The sequence below is a fragment of the Hyperolius riggenbachi genome, chromosome 8 (assembly GCF_040937935.1).
Source record: "Hyperolius riggenbachi isolate aHypRig1 chromosome 8, aHypRig1.pri, whole genome shotgun sequence".
In the NCBI taxonomy this organism is placed as follows: domain Eukaryota; kingdom Metazoa; phylum Chordata; class Amphibia; order Anura; family Hyperoliidae; genus Hyperolius; species Hyperolius riggenbachi.
In genome coordinates, this window is record NC_090653.1 from 288,365,839 (window position 1) to 288,381,479 (window position 15,641).

Sequence of the window (15,641 nt, forward strand, 5' to 3'; positions counted from 1 at the left end):
CCCACCACTGCATACCTGTGCTGTGAACCCACCACTGCATACCTGTTCTGTTCAGTGGACCCGCCACTGTATACCTGTTCATTGAACCCACCACTGCATACCTGTGCTGTGAACCCACCACTGCATACCTGTGCTGTGAACCCACCACTGCATACCTGTGCTGTGAACCCACCACTGCATACCTGTTCTGTTCAGTGGACCCGCCACTGCATACCTGTTCTGTTTAGTGAACCGCCACTGCATACCTGTTCTGTTCAGTGGACCCGCCACTGCATACCTGTTCTGTTTAGTGAACCGCCACTGTATACCTGTTCTGTTTAGTGAACCCGCCACTGCATACCTGTTCTGTTCAGTGAACCCATCGCATCAGTGCGCATACCTGTGCAGTTAAGTGAACCCGCCACTGCATACCTGTTCTGTTCAGTGGACCCGCCACTGCATACCTGTTCTGTTTAGTGAACCGCCACTGTATACCTGTTCTGTTTAGTGAACCCGCCACTGCATACCTGTTCTGTTCAGTGGACCTGCCACTGCATACCTGTTCTGTTTAGTGAACCCACCACTGCATACCTGTTCTGTTCAGTGGACCCGCCACTGCATACCTGTTCTGTTTAGTGAACCCGCCACTGCATACCTGTTCTGTTCAGTGGACCCGCCACTGCATACCTGTTCTGTTTAGTGAACCGCCACTGTATACCTGTTCTGTTTAGTGAACCCGCCACTGCATACCTGTTCTGTTCAGTGGACCCGCCACTGCATACCTGTTCTGTTTAGTGAACCCACCACTGCATACCTGTTCTGTTCAGTGGACCCGCCACTGCATACCTGTGCAGTTAAGTGAACCCGCCACTGCATACCTGTTCTGTTCAGTGGACCCGCCACTGCATACCTGTTCTGTTTAGTGAACCGCCACTGTATACCTGTTCTGTTTAGTGAACCCGCCACTGCATACCTGTTCTGTTCAGTGAACCCACCGCATCAGTGCGCATACCTGTGCAGTTAAGTGAACCCGCCACTGCATACCTGTTCTGTTCAGTGGACCCGCCACTGCATACCTGTTCTGTTTAGTGAACCGCCACTGTATACCTGTTCTGTTTAGTGAACCCGCCACTGCATACCTGTTCTGTTCAGTGGACCCACCGCATCAGTGCGCATACCTGTGCAGTTAAGTGAACCCGCCACTGCATACCTGTTCTGTTCAGTGGACCCGCCACTGCATACCTGTTCTGTTTAGTGAACCGCCACTGTATACCTGTTCTGTTCAGTGGACCCGCCACTGCATACCTGTTCTGTTTAGTGAACCCACCACTGCATACCTGTTCTGTTCAGTGGACCCGCCACTGCATACCTGTTCTGTTTAGTGAACCCGCCACTGCATACCTGTTCTGTTCAGTGGACCCGCCACTGCATACCTGTTCTGTTTAGTGAACCGCCACTGTATACCTGTTCTGTTTAGTGAACCCGCCACTGCATACCTGTTCTGTTCAGTGGACCCGCCACTGCATACCTGTTCTGTTTAGTGAACCCACCACTGCATACCTGTTCTGTTCAGTGGACCCGCCACTGCATACCTGTGCAGTTAAGTGAACCCGCCACTGCATACCTGTTCTGTTCAGTGGACCCGCCACTGCATACCTGTTCTGTTTAGTGAACCGCCACTGTATACCTGTTCTGTTTAGTGAACCCGCCACTGCATACCTGTTCTGTTCAGTGAACCCACCGCATCAGTGCGCATACCTGTGCAGTTAAGTGAACCCGCCACTGCATACCTGTTCTGTTCAGTGGACCCGCCACTGCATACCTGTTCTGTTTAGTGAACCGCCACTGTATACCTGTTCTGTTTAGTGAACCCGCCACTGCATACCTGTTCTGTTCAGTGAACCCACCGCATCAGTGCGCATACCTGTGCAGTTAAGTGAACCCGCCACTGCATACCTGTTCTGTTCAGTGGACCCGCCACTGCATACCTGTTCTGTTTAGTGAACCGCCACTGTATACCTGTTCTGTTTAGTGAACCCGCCACTGCATACCTGTTCTGTTCAGTGAACCCACCGCATCAGTGCGCATACCTGTGCAGTTAAGTGAACCCGCCACTGCATACCTGTTCTGTTCAGTGGACCCGCCACTGCATACCTGTTCTGTTTAGTGAACCGCCACTGTATACCTGTTCTGTTTAGTGAACCCGCCACTGCATACCTGTTCTGTTCAGTGGACCCGCCACTGCATACCTGTTCTGTGAACCCGCCACTGTATACCTGTTCTGTTCAGTGAACCCACCGCATCAGTGTGCATACCTGTGCAGTTAAGTGAACCCACCTACCTACGTGAGTGCACGCAGTGTGATATACCACTCCGTGCATACCCGATATGGACAAAACAGGTAGAGGAAGAGGTAGTGGCAGAGCCAGAGGAAGGCCACCCGGCAGGTCTGCGCGAGGTCGTGTAAATGTAATTTCGTGTGGACCTGGCCCACAGTACAGTGCTCGGAAGAAGGCACGTCCCATCACCTCCCAAGATTGTCAGGACGTGGTTGAGTATTTAGCGACACAGAACACCTCATCTTGCTCAGCCACCAGTGCTACTACTAGCACCACTTCCGCTGCATTTGACACTTCGCAAGAATTATTTAGTGGTGAAATCACTGATGCACAGCCATTGTTGTTACAGCCAGATGAATTTTCACCAGCTCATATGTCTGAGTTACGCGGCAACATTATGGATGTAACGTGTAAGGAGGATGAAGGACCTACTGATGTTGGTGCATGTTTGGATTTGTCTGAGGCAAGCGAAGCTGGGCAGGATGATTACGATGATGACGATGATAGGGATCCTCTGTATGTACCCAATAGAGGAGATGAAGAGGGGGACAGTTCAGAGGGGGAGTCAGAGAGTAGGAGGAGGAGAGAAGTTGCTGAAAGAAGCTGGGGCAGCTCTTCGTCAGAAACAGCTGGTGGCAGTGTCCGGCACCATGTATTGCCACCTATGTACAGCCAGCCAACTTGCCCTTCAGCATCAGCTGCTGAGGTCCCCATAGTGCCCACATCCCAGGGTGGCTCAGCGGTGTGGAAATTTTTTCATGTGTGTGCCTCAGATCGGAGCAAAGCCATCTGTTCGCTCTGCCAACAAAAATTGAGCCGTGGAAAGGCCAACACTCACGTAGGGACAAGTGCCTTACGAAGGCACCTGGAGAAAAGGCACAAACAGCAATGGGATGGCCACCTGAGCAAAAGCAGCAGCAGCACACAAAAGCAAAGCCACCCTCCTTCTCCTCTTCCTCCTCCATCAGGTGCATTATCTGCTTCTGCCGCTTTCTCCCTTCCACCTTCACAGGCACCCTCCTCCACTCCGCCTCTGCCCTTGAGCGGTTCCTGCTCCTCTGCCCACAGCAGCAGTCAGGTGTCCGTGAAGGAAATGTTTGAGCGGAAGAAGCCAATTTCGGCCAGTCACCCCCTTGCCCGGCGTCTGACAGCTGGCGTGGCGGAACTGTTAGCTCGGCAGCTGTTACCATACCGGCTGGTGGACTCTGAGGCCTTCCGTAAATTTGTGGCCATCGGAACACCGCAGTGGAAGATGCCAGGCCGCACTTATTTTTCGAGAAAGGCCATACCCCAACTGCACCGTGAAGTTGAGAGGCAAGTGGTGTCATCTCTTGCGAAGAGCGTTGGGTCAAGGGTACACCTGACCACGGATGCCTGGTCTGCCAAGCACGGGCAGGGCCGCTACATTACCTACACAGCCCATTGGGTGAACCTGGTGGTGAACGATGGCAAGCAGGGCGCAGCGGACCAAATTGTGACACCTCCACGGCTTGCAGGCAGGCCTCCTGCCACCTCCTCTCCTCCTGCTACATGCTCTTCGCTGTCCTCCTCCTCCTTGGCTGAGTGGCAGTTCTCCTCTCCAGCTACACAGCCCCAGCTCCGCAGGGCCTATGCTGCATGCCAGGTACGACGGTGTCACGCCATCTTAGACATGGCTTGTCTCAAAGCGGAGAGTCACACTGGAGCAGCTCTCCTGGCTGCTCTTAAGAAACAGGTGGATGAGTGGCTGACCCCGCACCACCTGGAGATAGGCAACGTGGTGTGCGACAACGGCAGCAATCTGCTTGCCGCTTTGCATATGGGGAAGCTGACACACATACCCTGCATGGCACATGTCATGAATCTAGTGGTTCAAAGATTTGTGGCAAAGTACCCTGGCTTAGCGAATGTCCTGAAGCAGGCCAGGAAGTTCTGTGGGCATTTGAGGCGGTCTTACACAGCCATGGCACGCTTTGCGGAAATTCAGCGCAAAAACAACATGCCGGTGCGACGCCTCATTTGCGATAGCCCGACTCGCTGGAACTCGACCCTGCTCATGTTCTCCCGCCTGCTAGAACAGAAGAAAGCCGTGACCCACTACCTCTACAACTACAGTAGAATGAAACAGTCTGGGAAGATGGGGATGTTCTGGCCCGACAACTGGACACTGATGGAGAATGCATGCAGGCTCATGCGGCCGTTTGAGGAGGTGACCAACCTGGTGAGCCGCAGTGAGGGCACCATCAGCGACTTAATTCCCTACGCTTACTTCTTGGAGCGTGCTGTGCGTAGAGTGGCGGATGAAGCTGTGAATGAGCGTGACCAGGAACCGTTACGGCAGGAACAGGCATGGGACCAATTTTCATCAGACCCAGCTGTTTCCTCAACACCTGCGGCAGCACAGAGGGGGGAGGAGGAGGAAGAAGAGAAGTCGTGTGCAGAAGACGAATCAGACTCAGAGGATGATGAGCAAGGTGTTTCTTTGGGGGAGGAGGAGGAGGAGGAGGAGGGGACAGCGGCAGGAGAACAACCTCAGCAGGCATCGCAAGGGGCTTGTGCTGCTCAACCTTCCCGTGGTATTGTTCGCGGCTGGGGGGAGGAGGTTGACTTACCTGACGTCACTGAGGAAGAGCAAGAGGAGATGGAGGGTACTGGATCCGACTTTGTGCAGATGTCGTCTTTTATGCTGTCCTGCCTGTTGAGGGACCCCCGTATAAAAAACCTCAAGGGGAATGAGCTGTACTGGGTGGCCACACTACTAGACCCTCGGTACAGGCACAAAGTGGCGGACCTGTTACCAACTCACCGGAAGGTGGAAAGGATGCAGCACATGCAGAACCAGCTGTCAACTATGCTTTACAATGCCTTTAAGGGTGATGTGACGGCACAACGCCAGCAAGGTACCACTGCCACTAATCCTCCTCCCGTGTCCACGCAGTCAAAGACAGGACGCTCCAGCGATCTCATGGTGATGTCGGACATGCGGACGTTCTTTAGTCCAACGCCTCGCCGTAGCCCTTCCGGATCCACCCTCCACCAACGCCTGGAACGGCAGGTAGCCGACTACCTGGCCTTAAGTGTGGATGTAGACACTGCTGTGAACAGCGATGAGGAACCCTTGAACTACTGGGTGCGCAGGCTTGACCTGTGGCCAGAGCTGTCCCAATTTGCCATCCAACTTCTCTCCTGCCCTGCCGCAAGCGTCCTCTCAGAAAGGACCTTCAGCGCAGCTGGAGGCATTGTCACAGAGAAGAGAAGTCGCCTAAGTCACAAAAGTGTTAAGTACCTCACCTTTATCAAAATGAATGAGGCATGGATCCCGGAGGGCTGCTGCCCGCCCCAAGACTAAGTCAGTCCCCGCACATACAGCATCTCTGCCTGCACGCCGTGTGACTGGCTGCCTGGCCTGCCCCAAGAAGACTAAGTCGCTCCCAGTCCCTCCACACAGCATGTCTGCCTGCAGGCCGCTTGACTACCTTCTCCGCCACCACCAACAGGGTCCGGGACTCCAGGCGGATTGCTGAATTTTTTAGGCCGCTGCTAGCAGCGGCCGCTGTAATAATTTTTCGGGTGCGTGTACATGACTGCCTAATTTTTCTGGCTGCACTGCGGGCAGCTGCAACAACAAAAGAAAAGGCATGTACATGCGCCCATTCCCCTTCGTGATCATTACCTTGCCGTGGTGAAGGGGCTTGCGTATCACAATGGAGCAATGACCGGCGCCTAGATGAGTGTCTCGGGGGGCACACCCACGATAATAAGGTCGTTGCCTCATTGTGGTCAGACCAAATTTGATCAGCTGGACAGTCACTGTTCTGTCATTCAGCTACATCAGCCAGGTGACCATATGGGCTGTAAAGCCACCAAAACCTGCACTCTCGCCATGGTGCGCACCAGTAAAGCACGGCCGTCACTACACAAACAGCTGTTTGCGGTGCGTTACACGATGAGTTTGGTGTGTCAGTGTGAAGCAGTACCTTAATTACACTACCTGATTGATGTATACACATGCAAGATGTTTGAAAGCACTTTAGGCCTGTCATTTAGCATTCAATGTGATTTCTGCCCTTAAAACGCTGCTTTGCGTCAAATCCAGATTTTTCCCGGGGACTTTTGGCATGTATCCCACTCCGCCATCCCCCCCTCCAGGTGTTAGACCCCTTGAAACATCTTTTCCATCACTTTTGTGGCCAGCATAATTATTTTTTTTTTTCAAAGTTCGCATCCCCATTGAAGTCTATTGCGGTTCGCGAACTTTAACGCGAACCGAACCTTTCGCGAAAGTTCGCGAACCCGGTTCGCGAACCGAAAATCGGAGGTTCGGCCCAACTCTAATTGCAGGTAGCTGTAGTTAGAAGCAGCCCCATAGATTGCAGGGAGCTGTAGTTAGAAGCAGCTCCATAGATTGCAGGTAGCTGTAGTTAGAAGCAGCCCCATAGATTGCAGTTGGCTGTAGTTAGAAGCAGCCCCATAGATTGCAGTTGGCTGTAGTTAGAAGCAGCCCCATAGATTGCAGTTGGCTGTAGTTAGAAGCAGCCCCATAGATTGCAGGTAGCTGTAGTTAGAAGCAGCCCCATAGATTGCAGGTAGCTGTAGTTAGAAGCAGCCCCATAGATTGCAGGGAGCTGTAGTTAGAAGCAGCCCCATAGATTGCAGGTAGCTGTAGTTAGAAGCAGCTCCATAGATTGCAGGTAGCTGTAGTTAGAAGCAGCCCCATAGATTGCAGGTAGCTGTAGTTAGAAGCAGTCCCATAGATTGCAGTTGGCTGTCGATTAGGAGAGGTTGTTTTTCTAGTCCTGTTTAGCAAAGTTGTAATTAAAGACTTTGTGATGTTTGGGAAGGAAACGAAGGAAATGGCTGTAAAATCAATCGCGCTTCTTTACTGTAATGTGCCGGCCGGACCTTAACTGACCTCCCCTCCTCCGGCCCAATAAAAGTTTCTGGAAGTTTCGGGCCGTGTATGGAGATTTAGTCCAGGAACAGGAACAGGTTTTATATGCAATTCATAAAACACTGATTTATTGTGTGGTGTATAAAAAGATTTTAATGTTTTTTGTTTTTTCTGTTCTTGTTTTTTTTTTATTTTCAATTATTGAAAACAGTATTTCCTGCACAAGTTCCCAGACCTCCAGCAGTAGACAACTGTCTGCTGACTCCCAGGAAACCTAAAAGTAGCCGCACACGATACCATTTTGTTTTATACAGAGGAACCTTAGTTTGCCAGCATAATGCGTTCTGGAAAAAATGCTTGGAATCCAAAGCACTCTTATAGCAAAGCAAATTTACCCATAAGATGATTAGTTCCACAATCCAAATACATTTATAGGAAAATACAAAGTACTGTAAAGTAAAAAAGACTTTGACTATAGCAGGATCATTGCCATCTGTTGGCTCACACCAACCTTTCTTTGTGTGACTGTAACAAGGAACTTTTTTTCCAGTGGCAGTGGCTTTTGCCTACTTTTGAGAATTTCATGGAAATGTGACATTGTACAGTCCCTACACTCAGATTATGTGGTGCCTGGCTCTTCTACTGGCCACATATGCTATTACTCAGTTGTTATTGCCTGATGAAAAGGGATCAAACCTGCGAAACGTGTTGCATTGTCTAAATAAACTTGTTGTCTCTAACAAACACATTGGCAATTTTTGTGTCTGCTTGGAGGAGGGAAGTCTACCACTGCCGCCTCATGTTTTAAATGTTTTACTTACTTTGAGGGTGCGTTTCCACTAGTGCGGTGGGGATTCTCCGCGGACGAATTTGCATGCAGGAGCAAAATCGCATGCGGTTGTATGCAAGTTTTACCGCAAATTCGCATACGATTTCGCATGGATGACACTGTGCGAATTTAACCATGGCAATGCCTGTGTGCTTTTTCATTGATTTCATGCGAAATCGTATGGGAATTTGCATGAAGATTCGCATACAAAAACGCCAAATCGCTTGTGGTGTGTGCGGTGTCCGAATTCGGATGGCTCTGCTGTGCAGATTTTTCCTGCACAAGAAACCGCTCCGTTTTCCTGACAAGTGGACACTGGCTCATTCACTTTTATTGGTGATGTGATATTGCATGCGGGGAACGCATGCGAATCTCACGTTAGTGGAAACGCACCCTTATCCTTTTGGCGCCTCTGTTTCCATACTACACCTAATTTTGGCACTAGTGGCACCATCTTGTTCTGGGGTTATGTGGTGGAGGACATTAGATTGCCAGCTCTTCTGCGGACAGAGAAGGGGCGACGCATGGCGCACAGCTGTGGCCTCGGGTGAGAGTCTTCTGTGGCTTTACGTCCGGTGTCTGTGGCATTTGGGACAGGTGGGTTCCCGGGGAAGGGGGGGGGGGGGGGGGGGGTTGGGAACAGTCCAGATGCTGGTCTCTGTATCTCCATCCACTTGTCACAGATTAAAGGCTTTTCCAGATAATCCCCCTCTTGTGACATCTATTGAGGATTAATGACCTGATGTAAATTCTTTGAAACAGATAGAGGGGGTCTGCAGCCTGTCCTGTGAGGGGTCATCCCCCTCTGGCATTGCTTCTGGGACAACTCAGTCCCCACTGATCACAGCATTCATTTCACCACTCCAAAAGTTCTACAGTCCTGCCCAAAAGTTTTGAGAATGGTACAAATACTGGTTATCACAGTTTGCTGTTTCTGTGTTTTTAGATCTTTTTCACAGCAGTTTCTGTGGTGTATTGAGGTCTTACTACAAGCATTTCATATGTTCCAAAGGCTTTTATTGACCATTTACACCAAGTTTATGCTAAGGCAATGGGCCGGATCCAATGCACTTTTTCACCTAAGTTATCACCTTCTGTTTAAAATAAATGTTCAGCACTGTCTGCAGCTAAAGAAAGTACCAAAAATTAGATAGTCTTGCCAAAATTATTCTTTTTGCTTTGTGGGATTTTGTTTCTCCGCCCATCTCTTGAGGATTGACCACAGGTTTTCAGTTGGATTAAGGTCTGGGGAGTTTCCTGGCCATGGACCCAAAATGTTATGACTCATGCTCCTTTGACACCTGTAATCACAAAAAATATACTAGAAGAGGTGACTACTAAAACAGGTATCACATTTCATTAGGGACCATATAACAGCGACACATCCTCCCCATAAAACTAGTGATACACGGCCGTGTATACAAAAACTGGTCAGCTGGCACCACACATACAGTCACATACAATCTGACCAAAAGATTCCAAAACACCAGGTTATTCAAATAACTGTAAACCAAGTGGATGTCACCACTATATAAATCCAAAGTTCAAAAAATGTATAATGCCTCGACGATGAGAAAGTCAGTGATGGTAGGTTTCACACTATTGCATAATCTTTACACACCATTTTTCAAAAGGTACTAGTGTCAAACTCCCAGTTTATCACACGTTTTATGGGGAGGATAAGGGAATATTGTGTTGCTGTTTTTTGGTCTCTAATAAAATCTGATACCCGTTGTAGTAGACCCCTCTTACAGGTTGTGACAGGAGGTAGGTCCCCTATATTAGGGTAATTCTATCATGTAAAATGTTCTCTAGCGCTTCCCAATAATTTTTGTATTGTGTTCCTTTGACACTTGGACACTTTCTCCATGCAGGGTCACGCAATAGCAATGAAAATCCATGGGGCCCAGTACACTACTGCGTTGTTTTGCACCGGAAGTCTCCGAATCGGCGCTGACCCACCGCAAAGTCAACCGCGCATTACCGCCGGACCTCTGCAGCAACGGAATGCATGGCAGTCTATGGGCAATGCAGACATTTTAAACATCCTGTCCGGCAGAAAGTAGTACGTCATTGGGTGGTGGGCATTTGGGGTGTGTGCTGGGGGAGAATGGGGACGGCCCTCTGCATATGGTCAGAAATCATCAGGCCTTTCCCCAAACAACCCTCCCTGGACCCAGATGCAATGACCAGCAACAGACCTGTCTCTAACCTCCCCTTTCTGGGCAAGCTAATTGAAAAAGCGGTTTACCTCCAGCTAGAAGCCAAAATCCTACAAAACAACAGTTATGACCCATTCCAGTCTGGCTTCAGGAAACATCACAGCACTGAAAATGCCCTCATCCAAATATGCAACCACCTGCTCATGGCAAGAGACAGAGGAGAGTGCTCTATGGGGCCCTTCCTGTCCACCCCTGTATCACTTAAGTATGGGGTGCCCCAGGACTCAATCCTCTCCCCCCTGCTTTTCACGATTTACATGTTACCGCTTGGAAAACTAATCCAAAAACATGGCCTGACATACCACTGCTATGCGGACGACACCCAACTAGAGTTGGGCCGAACGGTTCGCCTGCGAATGGTTCCATGCGAACTTCCGTGGTTCGCGTTCGCGTCCCGCAGGCGAACCTTTGCGGAAGTTCGGTTCGCCCCATAATGCACATGGAGGGTCAACTTTGACCCTCTACATCACAGTCAGCAGGCCCAGTGTAGCCAATTAGGCTACACTAGCCCCTGGAGCCCCACCCCCCTTATATAAGGCAGGCAGCGGCGGCCATTACGGTCACTCGTGTGCTGCCTGCGTTAGTGAGAGTAGGGCGAGCTGCTGCAGACTGTCTCTCAGGGAAAGATTAGTTAGGCTTAACTTGTTCCTGTCTGGCTGCATACCTGTTCTGTGAACCCACCACTGCATACCTGTGCTGTGAACCCACCACTGCATACCTGTGCTGTGAACCCACCACTGCATACCTGTGCTGTGAACCCACCACTGCATACCTGTGCTGTGAACCCACCACTGCATACCTGTGCTGTGTGAACCCACCACTGCATACCTGTTCAGTGAACCTGCCACTGCATACCTGTTCTGTTCAGTGGACCCGCCACTGTATACCTGTTCATTGAACCCACCACTGCATACCTGTGCTGTGAACCCACCACTGCATACCTGTGCTGTGAACCCACCACTGCATACCTGTTCAGTGAACCTGCCACTGCATACCTGTTCTGTTCAGTGGACCCGCCACTGTATACCTGTTCATTGAACCCACCACTGCATACCTGTGCTGTGAACCCACCACTGCATACCTGTTCTGTGAACCCACCACTGTATACCTGTTCAGTGAACCCGCCACTGCATACCTGTTCTGTTCAGTGGACCCGCCACTGTATACCTGTTCAGTGAACCCGCCACTGCATACCTGTTGTGTTTAGTGAACCTGCCACTGCATACCTGTTCTGTGAACCCGCCACTGTATACCTGTTCTGTTTAGTGAACCCGCCACTGTATACCTGTTCTGTTTAGTGAACCCGCCACTGTATACCTGTTCTGTTTAGTGAACCCGCCACTGCATACCTGTTCTGTTCAGTGGACCCGCCACTGTATACCTGTTCAGTGAACCCGCCACTGCATACCTGTTGTGTTCAGTGAACCTGCCACTGCATACCTGTTCTGTGAACCCGCCACTGTATACCTGTTCTGTTTAGTGAACCCGCCACTGTATACCTGTTCTGTTTAGTGAACCCGCCACTGCATACCTGTTGTGTTCAGTGAACCATTTAGCATTCAATGTGATTTCTGCCCTTAAAACGCTGCTTTGCGTCAAATCCAGATTTTTCCCGGGGACTTTTGGCGTGTATCCCACTCCGCCATGCCCCCCTCCAGGTGTTAGACCCCTTGAAACATCTTTTCCATCACTTTTGTGGCCAGCATAATTATTTTTTTTTTCAAAGTTCGCATCCCCATTGAAGTCTATTGCGGTTCGCGAACTTTAACGCGAACCGAACCTTCCGCGGAAGTTCGCGAACCAGGTTCGCGAACCTAAAATCGGAGGTTCGGCCCAACTCTACACCCAACTATCCCTTTTCTTCAAGCCTGGTAGTGACAGACCCAACTCTAGCTATAAACGCCTGCTTAAGTGAACTTACATATTGTATATGGTCATTCTCTCTCTTTTCTCTGTTTTTGCAGAAGTGGGGACAGTCAGTGAGATGTTAATAATTCAGAAACTTCAAGTGATGACATTACCCCGAATCCCACTGGTTCCTACCCAGAATCCTCTCTGCCACATTCCTTATTTTAGTGGTAATGAGATGCCTCTGGGGGTAGCAATGATGGAGACATCAGCCTGACAATCTGTTTATCCACAGGGAGTGTGAAATCCATAAGGGTCTGCGCCGGCCGCCTGCGTCTCGCATAGATTTAACCAGTCTAATCCCTCCATTACAAATCTGTCAGCATTTTATTAATGTCGCTCTGAATCTCTGGCTAATCCTGGGTAATTTCTTTAAGGCTTCCGAAAATTACTCTAAATCCAGCCTCAGTCCATATTGATATTACGCGACTCCACGGGGTCGTAATCGTATTCCAATTGCTTGGGTTGTGCATAAAATAATATAGTATTTATACAACAGTGACATCTTCTGCAGCACTTTAGAGTATACAGTCAAGTCACTGACTGTCCTCAGAGGAGCTCACAATCTAATCCTACCATAGTCATAGTGCAATGTCCTACCATATTATTATTATTATGTATTTATATAGCAGTGACATCTTCTGCAGCAAATTACAGGGTACATAGTCATGTCACTGACTGTCCTCAGAGGAGCTCACAATCTAATCCTACCATAGTCATAGTGTAATGTCCTACCATATTATTATTATGTATTTATATAGCACTGACATCTTCTGCAACACATTACAGAGTACATAGTCATGTCACTGACTGTCCTCAGAGGAGCTCACAATCTAATCCTACCATAGTCATAGTGCAATGTCCTACCATATTATTATTATTATGTATTTATATAGCAGTGACATCTTCTGCAGCACATTACAGGGTACATAGTCATGTCACTGACTGTCCTCAGAGGAGCTCACAATCTAATCCTACCATAGTCATAGTGCAATGTCCTACCATATTATTATTATGTATTTATATAGCACTGACATCTTCTGCAGCACATTACAGAGTACATAGTCATGTCACGGATTGTTATTAGAGGAGCTCACACTCTAATCCTACCATAGTCACAGTCTAATGTCCTACCATATTATTATTATGTATTTATATAGCACTGACATCTTCTGCAGCACTTTACAGAGTACTTGAAGTGGTGGGTGAGATCGCTCAACCTCTGTTACCAAGGCAAGGTGCTGGAAGCCAGTGCGGCAGATCAGGATACAGGAAAGCAGAATCCGCACACCCGCAGGTAAAGTCCAAGGGTTTTTATTCAATGTAGTTCACAAAGGCAGTAAAATGGCTGACATGTTTCGGATCTTATCCTTACTCATAGCCTAAACATACTGAAATGCAGGTGGTCCATAAATACAGCCCAGGCTCCACCCCTAGGTGTATACAGCCAAGAGGCCAGAAAGATTTAAAGCCGCAGGACTCAGCCTGCACAGGAGTGTAAGCCAATGGGCATATATATACATGGAAAGACCACCCTCACAAAAATCACAAATACATTAATAATATGTAATACATGATACAAAGATACAATAATGAAAAGTACAAGCATACAAATGTATAAAAATACAAAAGTACAAAAAGTACAAAAACAGAAGTAAAACATTTTCAGTATATAAAATTGATATCCCACCTAGCGTTAAGACCATACGGTTCCCTGGTACCCATCTGTAGGATCCAAAAAGCCTCCCGTGTACGTAATTTCATATAGAGATCACATCGTCTAAAGGGGGCAATAACCCTCTCAATCCCCTGGAATGAGAAGCCCTCCATATTGCAACCATGCTTCTCCCTGTAGTGTCTCGCAACATTGCTAATGTTATCTGTGTTCCAGGAGGCCGCATTAAAATGCTCAGAGATCCTTTGTCTCAAGCACCGCGTAGTGCAACCCACATATTGTAGGTTGCAAATCGTGCATGTGACCACATAGACAACAGATTTAGTACTACAGTTAATAAATTGTCGTATAGAAAAAGTTTTTTGATTAGCAGTCGAAGAGACACCACGTGAGGAACGATGGTAAATGCAATAATTACAGGAGGGAAGTCCACATCTATGTGACCCAAAAAGGGACAACCATGTAGATCGCTGGGAAACAGAATTGGATTGAAACAAACTGGGGGAAAGGGTAGACGACAAAGATGGGGCCCTTTTATAAGCAAATCTGCACCCCGGCTCCAGTATTTTATGCAGCTTATCATCAGCATACAGTACAGGTATATACTTCTTGATCACACCAACAACTTGGTTATATTGTTGACTATATGTAGTAGTAAAGTTTAAAGGGGCAGCATTCGAATCCCGTACATCGCCAGGGCTGTTGCTCAGAAGTCTATCCCTGTCTCTAGAACTGGCAATTCTTTGGGCCCTATCTAAAACAGAGTCAGGGTAGCCCCTAGACCTGAAACGTGATCTAAGAACAGAAAATTCCTGAATGGTGAACTCCTCTGTGGAGCAGTTTCTCCTCGCCCTAATGTATTCACCTACGGGGACCCCTCTAAGTGTATGTCTCGGATGACAACTGTTGGCCTGAAGTAAGGAATTTCCAGCACAAGGCTTCCTATACGTTCTGGTCTCTATCCTACCTGACTCACCAAAACCAAATAAGGTAATATCAAGAAAATCTATTTGCATATCATTGGATATACAGGTGAAGGAAAGATTGAAATCATTTGCATTAAGGTATGACAAAAATTCTTGCAGAGTGTCATCTGTACCCTGCCAAATTAGCAGGAGGTCGTCAATGAAACGGCCGTACCAAACAATAGAGTCTAAAAAGGGGTTCAAATCTCCAAAAATGCGGAGCTCCTCCCACCACCCCATAAAGAGGTTGGCGAGAGAGGGCGAAAATTTCGCTCCCATAGAAGCTCCGCACTTCTGGAGATAGAACCCCCCATCAAATGAAAAATAATTATGAGACAGGAGGAACTCCGTCACTACCAAAATATAGGCTTGGAGTGAAGCTGAAAAAGAGCTATATGTAGACAAGTGAAATTCAAGAGCAACACCCGCTAAGCCATGTGGGATAGAGGAATATAGAGCCCTAACGTCAAGGGTCACCCATTTATAGTGTGGTTGCCAATGTACATCATCTAAACTAGCCAGAACATGCTTCGTGTCTTTAATGAGGCCTGGAAGTCTCAAAACTAAGGGCTGCAGGTGGGAATCCAGCCATTCACCCAATCTCTCCCCAAGGGACCCAATCCCAGAAACAATGGGCCTACCCTCAGGTGGGGTGGCAGGTTTGTGCACCTTGGGGAGGTGATGGAAGATGGGAATGACTGGATTCCGTACCCTAAGATATTCAGCCATATTCTTCTTGAGTAGCCCCATAGATTCTCCTATAGAGATCAGTTGGTCAAATTCCAACTTATAGTCAAAAGTAGTAAGAGATTGGGTGAATGGCTGGATTCCCACCTGCAGCCCTTAGTTTTGAG